Source organism: Mastomys coucha, unplaced genomic scaffold (genome assembly GCF_008632895.1).
Source record: "Mastomys coucha isolate ucsf_1 unplaced genomic scaffold, UCSF_Mcou_1 pScaffold12, whole genome shotgun sequence".
In the NCBI taxonomy this organism is placed as follows: domain Eukaryota; kingdom Metazoa; phylum Chordata; class Mammalia; order Rodentia; family Muridae; genus Mastomys; species Mastomys coucha.
In genome coordinates this window covers 42803697-42818133 of record NW_022196894.1, presented here as the reverse complement: position 1 = coordinate 42818133, position 14437 = coordinate 42803697, and the positions used below count along the sequence as shown (strand labels likewise).

General features: G+C 39.8%; 1 long non-coding RNA gene across 1 annotated transcript; it reads right to left on the bottom strand.

Annotated features, from left to right (window-relative positions):
* Positions 1–7024: 7024 nt before the first annotated feature.
* LOC116086420 lies at positions 7025–12315 on the bottom strand. The gene is made up of 4 exons (XR_004116920.1): positions 11688–12315; positions 11014–11121; positions 9166–9271; positions 7025–7208 (listed from the first exon to the last, which is right to left on the bottom strand). It is a non-coding gene; the product is annotated as an uncharacterized LOC116086420 (long non-coding RNA).
* Positions 12316–14437: the final 2122 nt, after the last annotated feature.

Here is a 14437-nt window from a genome sequence, read left to right as displayed (position 1 = left end):
GAGCTGGGGTTTCTATGAGTGATCCAGGCACTTGCTCATCTAGGACCCTGAGTCAAGAGCCAAGGATACAGATGATAAGATGAGGGGAGATGTCCAGTACCCAATGACACTGTGGCATCATTGTAATCTGTGGCTTTACCCATAGCCCAGGAGTTGTGGCATTAGTGCCTTTCCTCAATAGATTACTTTTTTCCTCTTCATTTCCTGTGACTGACATCCAATGAGGTATCCAATATTCCTCAAAAAAGATTCTTGTTGCTTCAACAAACTATCACTATGTGAATACTGCATCATAAAAGGTGGAACAAAAGTCAGAGGACAGTCAGAGACATCAAAATATCTGATGTTAACAGGAAGTGTCTCATTTTGACTGGCCAGATCTGTCTACTAAGCCACAACTTAATGGGAAAGAAAAAAATGAGTTTTGAAATGGAAAGATTAAGATTAAAGGGCACAGACTCTAACACATTATGGGCAGGAGCATCAGTGGCAGCCAGTAGCTTGGGGTTCTCAATTGTTAGTGATTTACAAACTAAATGGACCTCAGTCTACAAGCTTCCTCTTCTGTAGGTTTATGCTTAAATGTTTATTATCATGCTAAAAATAATTTTAAAATCTTTTCCCAAACTTCAAGAAACAGAAGCATCTAGAAAAGAAAAGAAACACTAATTTTAAAGCCTTCCCAGTTAAAGAAGGAGCACAAAGAGCATAGAATTAATTCTGCCCACACTATAATGTGCTTGGAATCAAAACTAGATATAAAAGTTTATGAGTTGGTCATAAATATCAGATTTTATCTTGTTTTCCAAAACAATTAAGAAAATATCCAGGGCAGATCTTGGATGCTTCATTTTTCTTCTCATATGCCTTTAATTATATCTTAATTACAAACTTTCATAAGTTCTGATATTGCTAGGCTGCTAAACAGATCTGCAGGCTGGCCAGAGAATGACCTACATGGAGAAAAAATGAAGTAAGAAAATAGCTTCTTATAAGCCATTCAGCAACATCAGCGATATTTGAAGTCTTCCCTTGGCAGCCCCTATCCCATTGGCTATCAACCTGGAGGTTGAAGGGCCCTTCCACAGGGCTCACCTAGATCACAGATATTTACATTATAGTGCATAACAGTAGCAAAATTACAGTTACAAAGTAGCAATAAAAATAATTTTATGATTACTTCATAACATTATATCCTTCTTAAAAAATGATACAGGTGATACTGAGATCAAACCCCTACTGCTCCCCCTTTTGCTGTTATAAATAATGCTGTAGCATTTACTTCTAGTGCATGTGAATGGTTGTATTCGGTACATACGGAAGGTGGGATCGGTAGCCCACACTGATCTCTGCTCTCCTCAGTGGTATTTTCATCAGATGCTAAGTGTCCTTTCTTTCTCTCAACCGTGGATTCCACCAAAATTATTAATAGTATAATTTGATTTATAGAAATTATATCTTTAAATTTGCCACTACCTTGATTATTAATGTATAAACTGAATATTATTTCACATGTTTTGGGCATGTATAGTCCCTGAATTGTAAAAGTGTGCCTTTACAACTTTTTCCTTTTTTTTTTTTTTTTTTTTTTTTTTTTTGATGGAAAGGGATGGGCCACTTTGGCCTGTATCAAGGCTGACAGGCGGTTGGACTATAATGGGATTTGAGGTTTCGGTTGTAAGAGAACAGTGGAAAATGTTACCAACAACTGACCTCCCTCACCCCTGCTGGCATGGTTGCCTTCCTCTGCACATTTTATGTTGCATGGAGAAAAAGGACAAAAGACAGATGCTTCTTACTGGACTGGGAACTGTTTAATCATTCTTTCTTGTCCCAAGACAGTTACTGTAGCTTTCTGGAGCTGATATCTTGGACTGCTGCTTGGTTTTCACTATCTTGTAAACCATGTTGCAATTTTCCATTCCATGGAACCGGCATGTCTATGGAAGAGTTTCTTTAAAGGTATTATGCTGTGGATAAAATGCTCAGGCCAAAGGTTTTAAAACTGGAAGGGCAAGAATTTAGGGTGTGTAAATAAACCATGAGGTCTTGCAGCAAAAATCAAAATATATGGCCTAGCCCGGCTCCTAGGTCCAACACAACCTCACTTGGGTCTATAGAAGTACATAGGTCTATTGAAAGGATTGGCAACCACACCAGATTTGTCTTCCTAATAGATTCTGTGGCTGCTTCACAGAACCTCAGGATGCTGCATGGTAGACAAAATGTCTCTCACAATGGTGTTAAATCTCATCTTAACCACAGACCACTCTCCTCAGGAGCCTTCTGACACTCTCTTTTCAGAAGAGAAACTAGAAAGTGTGATGTACTTTTAAATTTTTTGCATCGTGTTAACACAATGGCACAGACAACATTATAAGAGCAGTCTCTCTTATATAACTCTGGCTCCTGTTCAGGATCCTGTTCTTACTGACAAGCGAATCGTTCCAGAAATTTGAAGTGTCATTTGTTTTGTCATTCCCTAGAATCCCTAATATTCAGCTGACTTCACGATTCATTTTGTTTTGATTCATTTTGTTCTGTTTACTGTGTGTGCGTATGAGCCTGTGAATGCTTTCTCTCTTCATCTGATCAGGGTTGTAGATACTCTCCACTCACTCCAGAGCTTCCCTCTGCAATGCTGAATGCTTGTTTCTTCTCTCTTTCAGGATGACTAAATCTCTGGAGCTTTGGAGTGGAAAGATCTACTAAGAATGGGATCCTGTCTGTGTTTATCTGTGTGTGGGCTCTCTGAGTCTTCCACATGAAGAGAAAGAGGAGGAGGAACAGGAGGAAGAGAGATCCTGTCTGTGTTTATCTGTATGTGAGCTCTGAGTCTTACATAGGAGGGAGAGGAGGAGGAAGAAGAGGAAGATGAGGGTAGAAAGACATGATGTGACTAAGAAAGCACTGAAATGTTTCCCTGTGTGCTTGTGGAAACATGAGGACCCTTTAGAAGCTGATAGACTTGGCTGAAAAATAAGATTTTGTGTTTCTGTAGCATCCTTTGGAGGGATATTAATAACCAGATGAAGACAGTCTTCAAAACCTTTTCTTTAGCTGGCTTAATAGTAAGAACTGTATTCCCTTTTCGTGGTGGAAGAAGTACTTGATCAGTACTGGCATCATCAACAGAGAGAGGAAGTGCCTCCCTCACTATCAGCCTCGTCCATCTGACCCACTCCTTCTTATAAACCGGTTTTGTTTCTTCACTATGTAGGACCTAGTGTTGTCGGTTCTTCATTTGATCTACAAGTCACCATTGGATGAATCAGTAAGAGGTTTGGACATTCTGTTCAGAGAACTTTATAAATTCATCAAGATTAGCTGGATCTGCCCAATCTTGTTGATATTCCTAATAGTTGTCTTCTGTTCCCATGTGGTACATTTACACAATGGAGTACTACTCAGCTATTAAAAACAATGACTTCATGAAATTCGCAGGCAAATGGATGGAACTTGAAAATACCATCCTGAGTGAGGTAACCCAGTCACAAAAGAACACACATGCTATGCACTCACTGATAAGTGGATATTAGCCCAAAAGTTCGGAATAACTAAGATTCAATTCACAGACCATATGAAGCTCAAGAAGAAGGAAGAACAAAGTGTGGATGCTTCATTGCTTCTTAGAAGGGTGAACAAAATACTCAGAGAAGGAAATATGGAGATAAAGTATGGATCAGAAACTGAAGGAAAGGGCATCCAGAGACTGTATCACCTGGGGATCCATCCCATATACAGTTGCCAAACACAGACACTACTGTGGATGCCAGGAAGTACTTGCTCACAGGAGCCTGATATGGCTGTCTCCTGAGAGGCCCTGCCAGAGCCTGACAAAATCAGAGGTGGATGATCGCAAACATTGGACTGAGCACGGGATCCTGGAAGGAGGAGTTGGAGAAGGGACTGAAGAAGCTGAGGGGGTTTGCAGCCCTGTGGAGCAACAGTGTCAACCAGCCAGAGCTCTCATAGCTCCTGGGGAGTAGACCACCAACCAATGAGTACACATGGAAGGACCCATGGCTACAGCCACATAGGTGGCAGAGAATGGCCTTGTTGGACATCAATGGGAGGAGCGGCCCTTGGGCCTGGGGAGGTTTGATGCCCCAGTGTAGGGAAATGCCAGGGCACGAAGGCAGGAGTGGGTGGGTGGGTAGGAAAGTACCCTCATAGACGGGGAGGAGAAATGGGATAGAGGCTTCTGGAGAGGAGACCTGGGAAGGGGATAGCATTTGAAATGTAAATAAAGAAAATAGCCAATAAAGGAAAAAAAAAAGATGTATGCGAGGAAATACTCAACTTCCATCACCCTGATGGAGACCTACCCTGACCCATGCAGCCTATTCCCTCTTCCTGATATTCCTTTCTTCTCTGACCTTGCCCACGGTCTGATTTTTAATGCATCTTTTCATTCAGTTTTACTGTCTTCCCCTTCATCAACAAGGCTTCACACATGTCCTCTAGTTCTGTCTTTTTCACAGTATACCAGGTCTCCACAGGCTTCTCTCTCATAAGGACCCATGCCTGGTAAAAGATAGATCCTAAGCCCAGCTCTGCCCAGCTCTGCCCTGCTCTGCCCAGTTCTACCCAAGGTCTAATCAGTGTAAGTATCTTAACCTCTTCTTTTCCAGGAATTAGATAAAGAGCTATCACTTGAACTTGGCCAAGCAAACAAGCGAGGTGAGGGAGGTGGGGGCTTCGGGGTCGAATGAGTAAGATATGGTCTAAAGTGGAGCTGACCAAACCTCTTCCTCTTGTCTGACTTGGCCTTAGAAAGTCTTTGAGAGAAGTAAAGCAGGGCATCTGACTTCTTAGTGACACCTCGTGACCACCGAATCTGAGAGTCTCGATTTCCTCTTTTAGAAAAAGGAGAAGTTGACCTAATTTATCTGTAGCTTCCTTCCAGCATTAGAATACCATGTGTGTCCCTAGATATGATGGGGGCCGGCCTAGGAAGTGGAGAAAAGGAAAGCTAATTTTATCTGAAGCCATTGACACTGATAGGGAATTTTCTCTAGCTGAAGAAATGGTACTAATCTTGGCTTCACCATGAAGACAGTTTAGCGACCTTCCTTCCCTCACATGTGAGTATCCCTGTCCCAGCTCATTTGATAAGCAAAATTTTTCTACTACAGTTAAGTGAAAACAGCAGGACATATTTAGGAACTGAAAAGATGTTTTTTCCTTAAAGCAGAAGTTTAGCTCCGCCTCTTTTTGTAGCAAGTCCAAACACCTCCCAAGAAATGCTAGAGTTAACAAGATATAGAGGCGTGTTGTATGGGGCGGGGGGAAGAAAAGCAGGATTACTTTGCCGAAGGCTACGCTGATTTTAGTTTGCTTCAAGATATTCGAAAGGATTAAGTCAAAGCACCATCTAGTGGTTCTCAACTGTGTTTTGCTCCCAATATTCCTCATTGGAGACCACGTTAATTTTTGTATGTAACTATCGTGTTGTGATCAGACTACCGTACTTATTCCCAAAGATATGATCAGAACCACCCTACCCATTTATCAAAGCCAATTGAGACTATATAAGTATATTAAAGTCACACCAGGAAAGCCAGGCCCAAGGGTTTATTGAATGGACCAGACTAAGGAAAGATTAAAAAAACATCCTCACCTGGACCACATAAGGAGGAAGACACCTAACGCTGTGATGGCAGCAGCCTCACCAACCTATCATCTGACCATGCTCTGTGTGAGTCAAGGGACCAACAAGCAGAAAATTCTGACTTTGCCAGGGGCATCAGGTTGGCTTGCTCCTCAGTGCTGATGTGTTCCCACCCTAATTGCTATCAGTCCATTCGTTCATCTGTCTTGACCTCTGACCTCTACTTCCTCCCTAGTCTGCACATGCACCATGCTTAGATAGACTCAGGCAGCTGAACTGTCCCTACCACTTGGTCCTACAGCAGCCACAGCAGCATCTCCAACAGGCTTTCAATTGTTAGTCATTGGACCCTTCCTCTCCCTGAAGAATCTTCTAACATCACTATCCATTTCTGTTTGTGCTTGTCAACTAGACTTCTTTGCAACTACTTAAAGTCTGCTGAAATTTTTTATTTCTTTTAAACACATTCTGTAACCTACATAAGTAGGTAATAGATGATAGGTAGATGATATATAGAGATAGATATATACATATAGATACATAAATATACAGATAATAGACTTTTTCTGTATGGTATGTAAAGTATGGTCTAAGAGTCAATATTAGTAGTTAAGATTTGGACCAAAATAAACTGGGTCGCCTTGGCCAGTTATCAAGGGAATTGTTACTATCTGGCAAATTGCTACCAGTGGAACAGTGTACTTTATAAATTTATTGTTATTTAGTGAAATCTGGTATTGTGGAAAGATATAAACATGTTTTAAGATGGAGGCATCACCATATATGATCATGCATGAGTGTGTATTCATATACAGATATATGTGTGGATCTACGCATGTGTGTTCAAAAGACAAAACTGCATTTCACATCTGTGTAGAGCTAGGAAGATGGGGGCTTGGGCAAGGCAGCTGCATAACAGTTTACGCTTTCAGCCTAACACCACATTGAAAACTGTAGCAGTGGGAGATGAGTAGAGAAGTAACATTTGTCATTCTGACAAGTGAAGGAGTCTAGTTGGTTTCAATTCCTTTGTCCCTTCTACTCACATCCTTCCTGGGAGCCCATGGCACTGTTTATTCCCCTCAGTCCTGCAGCACAGACATGTCTGAAAATGTCTAAGTATCATTTAACTACTAAATCATCTTTTCACATCCTCATATTTCAATGCTTTCCCACCACAAGCCTTCCTTAACCCAACATAAGCTGTCCTGGAGATCACTGTCTAATCCATTATTCCTCTCCTGATGTTGTTTCATTACCTTTAAGGGAAGAACAGGAATAATTGATAACATGTATATGAGTAGAACACAATCAAGTTTTATGATAGTAAACTTTCCAATTGACCAGGTAAATATTGGTTTCAACTAGAATTAAACCCAGCTATGTGCAAAGTAAAACACAAAGCAGCAGTGGTGTGAAAAACATAGTTTACTGTCCCTGTCCATCACATTAAGACAACAGATAATAGATGGTCTACAGCTGGTGGGGCAACTCTATGGTCATCAGGCCCAAGTCCTTCCATTGTTCCTCTTTTACACTTCATTTAGGACTTCTCATCTTCAGTGTCATCCATGGCTCAGTTTAGCTCTGGGACCTGTGGGAACCACATCAGTACTACAGTTCTACAGATAAGTTAGAAAGCAAAAGAAAATCCTTTCTTTTCTTTAGAGGGTTGTCCTAAAAATATCACACATTTCATTTGCCAGAGCAAATGATCAGGGTCAGATGCAAGGTAAACTGAAATAGGCTACTATCTACATCTATCTTTACAAAATCGGAGATGTGTTATTCAGCAATATGCAAGTTACTTAATGCCACAATTGTGCTACATGATAAGCAACCAGAGGAAATGCATGGCAATGACTGTTCATTTGTCTAGAATTAGCATAGGCTCATGTCTGATCATCTTTGATTGAGCTTGCTCAAGTGTCTAAGGGAAAGCTGACTCCTGGATCCTTCAGCTGGCCTCAACAGAGATGAAAGTCTGGACTGACATAGATCATCTATGTTCTATAATGATCTCCAATAGGCTTGGCTTTTCACATTCCCATAGGAGGAAAAGTAGAAACCCTCAGGACCTCTTGAGACACAAACACAAAATTAGCACCCTGTCATTTATGGATCTTCTTTTTTGGCCAAATAACAATGTTTGAAGTAAGTACAAAGGGTCCACAAGCACTTTATGGAAAGAACCTTGAGGCCTATTTTTAAAAAGGTGACTAGAAGGTGGAATGAAGAGAATTGTCTTCCACAAGAAGAACAGGGAAGCTAGACAATGAATCAACAACTTGAAATCTCTGCCTCAGGTTTTCCAAGTCTGACACAGAATTATGTTACTAGATCTCTTTCCTTTTTATATCAGTACTTAAACATCAAACAGTACAATAAAAGATGCGGCAAAAAGAGATCAAACCTTATCTGTGCTTGAGTGGCAGTTACTAATGTATTTACTTCTTGGCATATAGTGATTTCCTGTTATTAAAGAAGGCAATAATCTTGGCACTAGTACTGGCCCTGCTCTTTGTCACGTGCAGAGATTTGCTAAGTGTGCACCAATGTTCATTCTTTTTCTTCAAGTCAACCAGCCCACATTGTCTAGGCATCCTACCAGATAGTGTGGTCATATGGCTAAGTATTAGTCAGTTTAATCTGAGCAGATATGTTTACTACTCCAGGCCTGGTCCATATGTATCCCACATACAATCCTCTATTCTCCCTGGTCATCTGCTACATAGAAACTGCTCTGAGATCAGAGCCATAGAATAAAAGAGAAGCTTAAAGCAACACACTTTTATCAACTTCACTGGCACCATCCACTACAATAGAGTATGACATGGGCTGAATTTTAACTACCATCTGAGGCTACCATCCAGGTACCCTCTTGTACCCAGCTCCTCTATTCAACTTTTCCTAAACCATTTTCTTCTTTGCCCTGAGAAGTGGGGAAGAGAGAGAGAGAGTAGATGGGTCATTCCCAGCATATCTGATGGTAAGCTCCAAGCTTTTGCCTATATGGTCATACTGCATGACTGCCAACTGTAAGAATGAATTCTAACAAACATGAAGATAGCGGGGACAGGTAATCTGGATTTCAATGAGAAAGTTGATTGCAAATGGCTATTTTCTTGTGTTTTGTCATCAGACTAATGGACTTCCAGAAATCTGGATATTCATGTTCTAGAAATATACAAAAACAAAAACAAATTACATAAAGTACAACTAAGCAGGAATAAACAGAAGCCCACAGAAATCAAGAAAGTGGGAAACAAACACTAATACAGTTCCAGCAACTTCATTTCTACCACTGAATCCTCAAAGATGGGATCAGGATAAGTCCCTCCTAGATCAGAACTGTAGCAAGACAGAAGCCCGTGCCAGAGCTGGGGGCACCTCTGTCTGGGCTCCATTGTTCACAAAAGGACTGAAGCAGAAGAAGGGTGGAGAGAACACCCAGGAGGGGACCATATAACACTTTCCTAGTCCTCTGTGGACCCCAAATTGTTACAGTCTTCTTTCTCATGAGTCTTAACATTTTATTTTTTGGTTCCTACCTGAAATAATTTCTCTTCTGGAAGAAAGCAAATCCTATGATGAGAAGAATTATAGCCAGTTTCACATAGAGAGTGCTGAGCAAGGAAGGCAGGGTGCTGGTTGTCCCTTTAAATATAGGCAAGGGTAAACTGGCTGGTCAGCTTGATAATAGTTCTTAGCAAGAAAGTAGAGGCAAACAGCTTTAAACTCATGTAAAATAGTTCCAAAGGTTACAGAATGTCCATTATATCAATTATAATTCAGATACATCTCAGACCATTATTTCAGGATCATGTTTAGGAATCAAGTCTAGCTTTTGTGCTTGAGGGACTGGCAAATATTTTAAAGTGAAGAAATGCACACTAAGTATTATTAATACTTCCCAGTTATATAAGGAAAATTTTCACATGCAAATTTTGTTCTTATGAAAATATAGTTGCATGATTTCCATGTACTCCTTTTCCTTGGTCCAAGCTCCCCCAAGGTGCCCCCTCCCCTTCTGGTGCCCCCTCCCAAACTCCCAGCCTCTTCTTTTCAAATTGTTACTGTTACATATTTATACATAATGTAAATATGATCTGCTGTGTTCATTCAGATTTGCTTGCATGTACACGATTTCAGGCTTGATATTGGACAACCCCTTGATATTGGATAACCAATGAGGGGCCATCCCTGAGGGAAGACTGCTTCTCCCACTCTCCCAACCTTTAGTTAACTGTAGTCCTTTGTCTATGAGTGAGGCCCAGTGAGATTTCCCCCTTCCATATTTGCATATTTATTGTTCAGGCCTTGTTTAGGCAGCCATATTGCTGAGGTTTCATGAAGCTTCCCTGACAATTTTACCATAGATTTTTTTGCTTCTCTGGCTCTTATAACATTTCTGCCTCCTCTTCCAAAATGTTCCCTGAGCATTCATTACATGTAGGAGTTGTGTTGTAGATGTATCTATGGGAACTAAATATCCTACAATCAGTGTTCTCTGCAATCTGACTATTTGTGGCTCTTTGTGATGGTTTCTATTGCAAATAGAAGCTTCTTTGGTAAGTGTGAAGAGCCATACTTATTGGTGGCTGTGAGGGTATTTAGAACTTAGACAGGCATTAGGCTGGTTAGGTGAAGTACTAGATAGCTTTCTCTCTAACATCAATGGCCTCACTAACTTTGAGTAGTTAGCTATGTCTCTAGTACCAGCCATGATTTTCACCCTCTTGAGTTGGCTTTAAGTAAATTGGACAACTATTGGTGATGCCAAGATATAATTACCACTATCACATCTTAGGGGCCAGCCTTGCATGTCATTGCTGTGGTTCATAAGCTTCACGGCTAGCTGGTTCTACCAGTTGCTTCCCCCTTTAGGCAGCTTACTCAGTAGTTTTGGTGACTACAGAAGTTAGTCCTCAGGGAGGAGGTTTGTCAAATCAGATCCAGCTTAGATCCTCTGAGTCCTCTCTCTGAAGTACATCTCATGGAAATCTTAGTCTTTTGAAAGATACTATTACATTTTTTTTATAAAAATTGAGAATTCATACGAAGTATTGTGATTATATTGATGTCTAACTCCTCTTCTAACTCCTGTCAGATCCATACCTTACTTTGTTACCTCACAAACTTTGTGTCATTTTTTTTAATAGCCCACTGGCTTCAGGTTATGTTTTCCATATACTTCTAGGTTGGAGCCTACCAGAAGCAATACTCTTAGAGATAACTGACTCTCTCTCTTCAAGAAACTGTTAACTGTCCATAGCTCCTCAGTCAGCATGGTGGGGACTTCTGAGTCCCTTTCTATTCTGTGTTACAATATTGACTGGCTTGGTCTTATGTGGGTCCTGTACAAAAAACTACAATGCTATGAGCTTATGAGCTCAGACCTTGTCTCATCCAGAAGCTGTTTTTCTGTGATCTTCCCTGATTGTTGAATTTTACAATCTTTCTGCTTTTTCTTCCTTGACCAGAGTTTCAGCTTTAACCATTTTGCACTGAAAAAAAAAAAAGAGAGACTTCTCTGAAGAGATATGAGAGTTGCAAAATGAGGTAGAGTGATCCAAATTGAGAGAGTAGCTTTATTCTGTCTCCTTTTTGCAGAATAATAGGCTGTGAGCTCTCCATCCATGGGCTCCTGGACACACTTAAAATACCAAGCCCTTATTGTCTCCTGTGGCCTTAAATGCAATCAGAAGCAATTAGCAGCCTCTACATTAACTAGGCCATTAGTGCAGGCATGGGCACTATTCATTCATCAGTTGATGGACATCTAGGCTATGTTCATGTTGTAGTTATTAGGACTAGAGCACGTATAAATATATATGGGCATATTATCTCTGTAGTCAGAGTACTTGTATTTTCCTGAGAATGGAAGGGTTTGGTCACTATTTCTAGTTTTCTGAGGAACAGTCACATTGATCTCCACAGTACCTGCACCAATTGTAGTCCTGCCAAGAGTAAGGGCTCCCCGCTCCCTACATCTATTGATTTTTATTGTCTTAATGTTAACCATTCTGATTAGATTAAGATAAAAATTCAAAGCAGTTCAAAGTTGCTTTACCTGATGGCTAAGGATGGTGAACAGTTTTAAAAATATTTCTTTATCCAATTGCCTTTCTTCTTCTGAGAACTCTCTATTCAGTTCCATAGCCCTTTTTCAATTTGGTTGTCTGTTTTCCTAGGGCTTACAGTTTCTTGATGCCTTGCATATTCTAGATATTAATCCGTTACAAATGTGCAGATGGCAAAAAAAGAAAAAAGAAAAAAGAAAATCCCACTCTGTGGACTGCCTCTTCAGTTATTTAAGAGTTATCCTTTGCAGTACAAAAACCTTTTAATCTCATAAAGTACCATGTAGCTTCTTCTTTTTATTCTCCACTCTACTTCCTGGGTGTTCTCCTAACTGTCTCCTAACAATGTCTTCTATGGCTCGGCCCAGCTTCTGCTGGCTCGACTCTCTTCAATTTTAACTCTGCTCAATCTCTTTTTTTCACCAACTGTCTTCTGTAACCCTACTCTCTGACCCTACTCGTCTGCCTCCTGGACCCTGTCCTCATCCTACTCAAATCTCACTCCTCTGTCAGCCTCTGCTGGCTTTTGTATCCTCTCCTGTTCCCTGAAGTCCAAGAGGCAATACTGAAGGTCATAGGCTCAAGCAGGTCTAGGCGCTAAGCATTCCCAAAGGGACAGTTGACTAGCAACTGGAGATCCTTTAAAGGGCCAGGCACACAAAATAATCACACTATAGTCCCACTTGCTGAGTTTCTATCTTATTTCCTGAGTAAACAGAGTCCTATTCAGAAATTCCTTCCCTGAGCCTATGTACTCAGTACACTTGCTGCTCTTTGCTATGGAAGTTTTAGGTATTACAGATCTAACATCGAGATTTTTGATCCATTTGGAATTTTTGTCTACACAAAGAATTAAGTTTTATTCTTCTACATGTTCATTCTTCATCCAATTTCAGAACGCCATCTATACAGATGCTATCTTTTCTTCAGTAAATACTTTCAGAATCTTGTGAAAAATCAGGTGGATACAGATGCATAGACTTATATACAGGTTCTTGATTTTGTTGCATTGACCAATTTATCTGTATTTGTACTGGTTTTGCTGCTTTGCCTGCATAGTACAACTTGAAATTGGGTCTGATGACATTTCCAGTGACATTTTGTTGTCAGGGTTGTTTTAGATGACTTACAAGCCATCAAACGTTGCAAAGTGAAGATGAAATGCTCTAAAACATCTGAAAAATCAGAATGGTTTCTCAAAACTAACTGCAAGCCAGGGAGAAGTGGGTTTTGGATAATGCCTTGGTGGCCTACCAGACAAAAGAGGTTAGGGGAAGAGCACTTTTCAGGGAAAGGAGCAACTTGAAAAGACATCTGAGAATGAATTAACCTGAACCCTGTTTGGGATACATAAAGGAAAATATGGAGATCAGATCTATGATAATCAGAACCTTTTTATAGATTCTAGGATAGCCATGACTATGTAGAGAGACCTTTTCTCAAAAAAATTAAATTAGAAATAAAAATACATTATGATTTTTATTTTTGTAGTGGCTATTCCTGGTTGTCAACTTGACTATATCTGGAATGAACTACAGTCCAGAATTGGAAGGCTCACCTGTGGCCCTAATCTTTCCTCTTTCCTCCCCTAAGTGGCTTTTGGCCACATTTGTCACAAACAGATAGATAGAAATTCAAATATTTACATTTCATGGAAGAATAAGCTAAATATATATTATTTCTTCTTTTTAAAGGGGGGCAGGATACTTACCTTGATTCTGTTCTATGGAGAGAATCCAGTTGACAGTCAAATGGGAGATAAAGTAGAACACAGTGTGGCCATTGTCATGCTCCCAGTAGCACATGCTCCTAACAGTTACAGATAAGTACTAATATAATCAAGTCTCCTCCTAAGGATTTACATAAGCATTGAAATAGAAAATACACTATACTGTCATTAAAAGTAACTCGTGGCATTCACATTAAGCTAGTTAGAAATCTGAATGTTTATTTTTTATTTTTGGATTACTAAGTAAGTAAGATCAACTCAATTTAAAAGATTATAAATAGTTTCCCCAACTAGATCATCTCATGAAAAAAAGTTAGTAGAAAGATGCTTAGAAATATTTACTTCAAAAAAATAATAATCAGTAGAAATAGAAGATGGTTGGAAATATTTACTTCTAGTGAAAAGGTATGCATATTTGAAAAAGCCATGAAAATTTCATAACATATCTTTCCTTCCAATTAGATAAGTATAAACTCACAGATAATTCAGCTATTTGAGTGTTGCCCATAGATTTTGTTTCTGTATTCCATCAGAATTAAATACACAGATTGGCTATTGTACTCTCTATAAACAGTTTACATTTAAACTCCAGAATCTACAAGATTTTTCAACTTAGAACCTCATGCCTCCTGTACACTGGCAAAAGGCACTGACTGGTAAGGGTTTACTGAAGGGTGTTTATTCAATCAAAGCATCTGTTTCTATTCATCTGTGACAAATACAGGTGTGAGAATGACCTAACTTTAATACAATCAGAAACAGTTTTATTATGAGCATATTGAGTGAATAAGTCTTGGCTTTCCTATAACCTCTCTCTTTTCTTGTTGTTGTATTGATTACCTCTTCTGGCCACACATTTTTATGGCCAAATAAAGACCATGTAAGCAGATAAAGAATAAGCTGGAACTTTAACACAGACCAAAGAAGAAATTAAACCCATTGTGGTGGTTGTAATGGGAATGGTCCTATAGGCTCCTATAGTTGAATGTTAAATCACAAAGGAGGGGGACT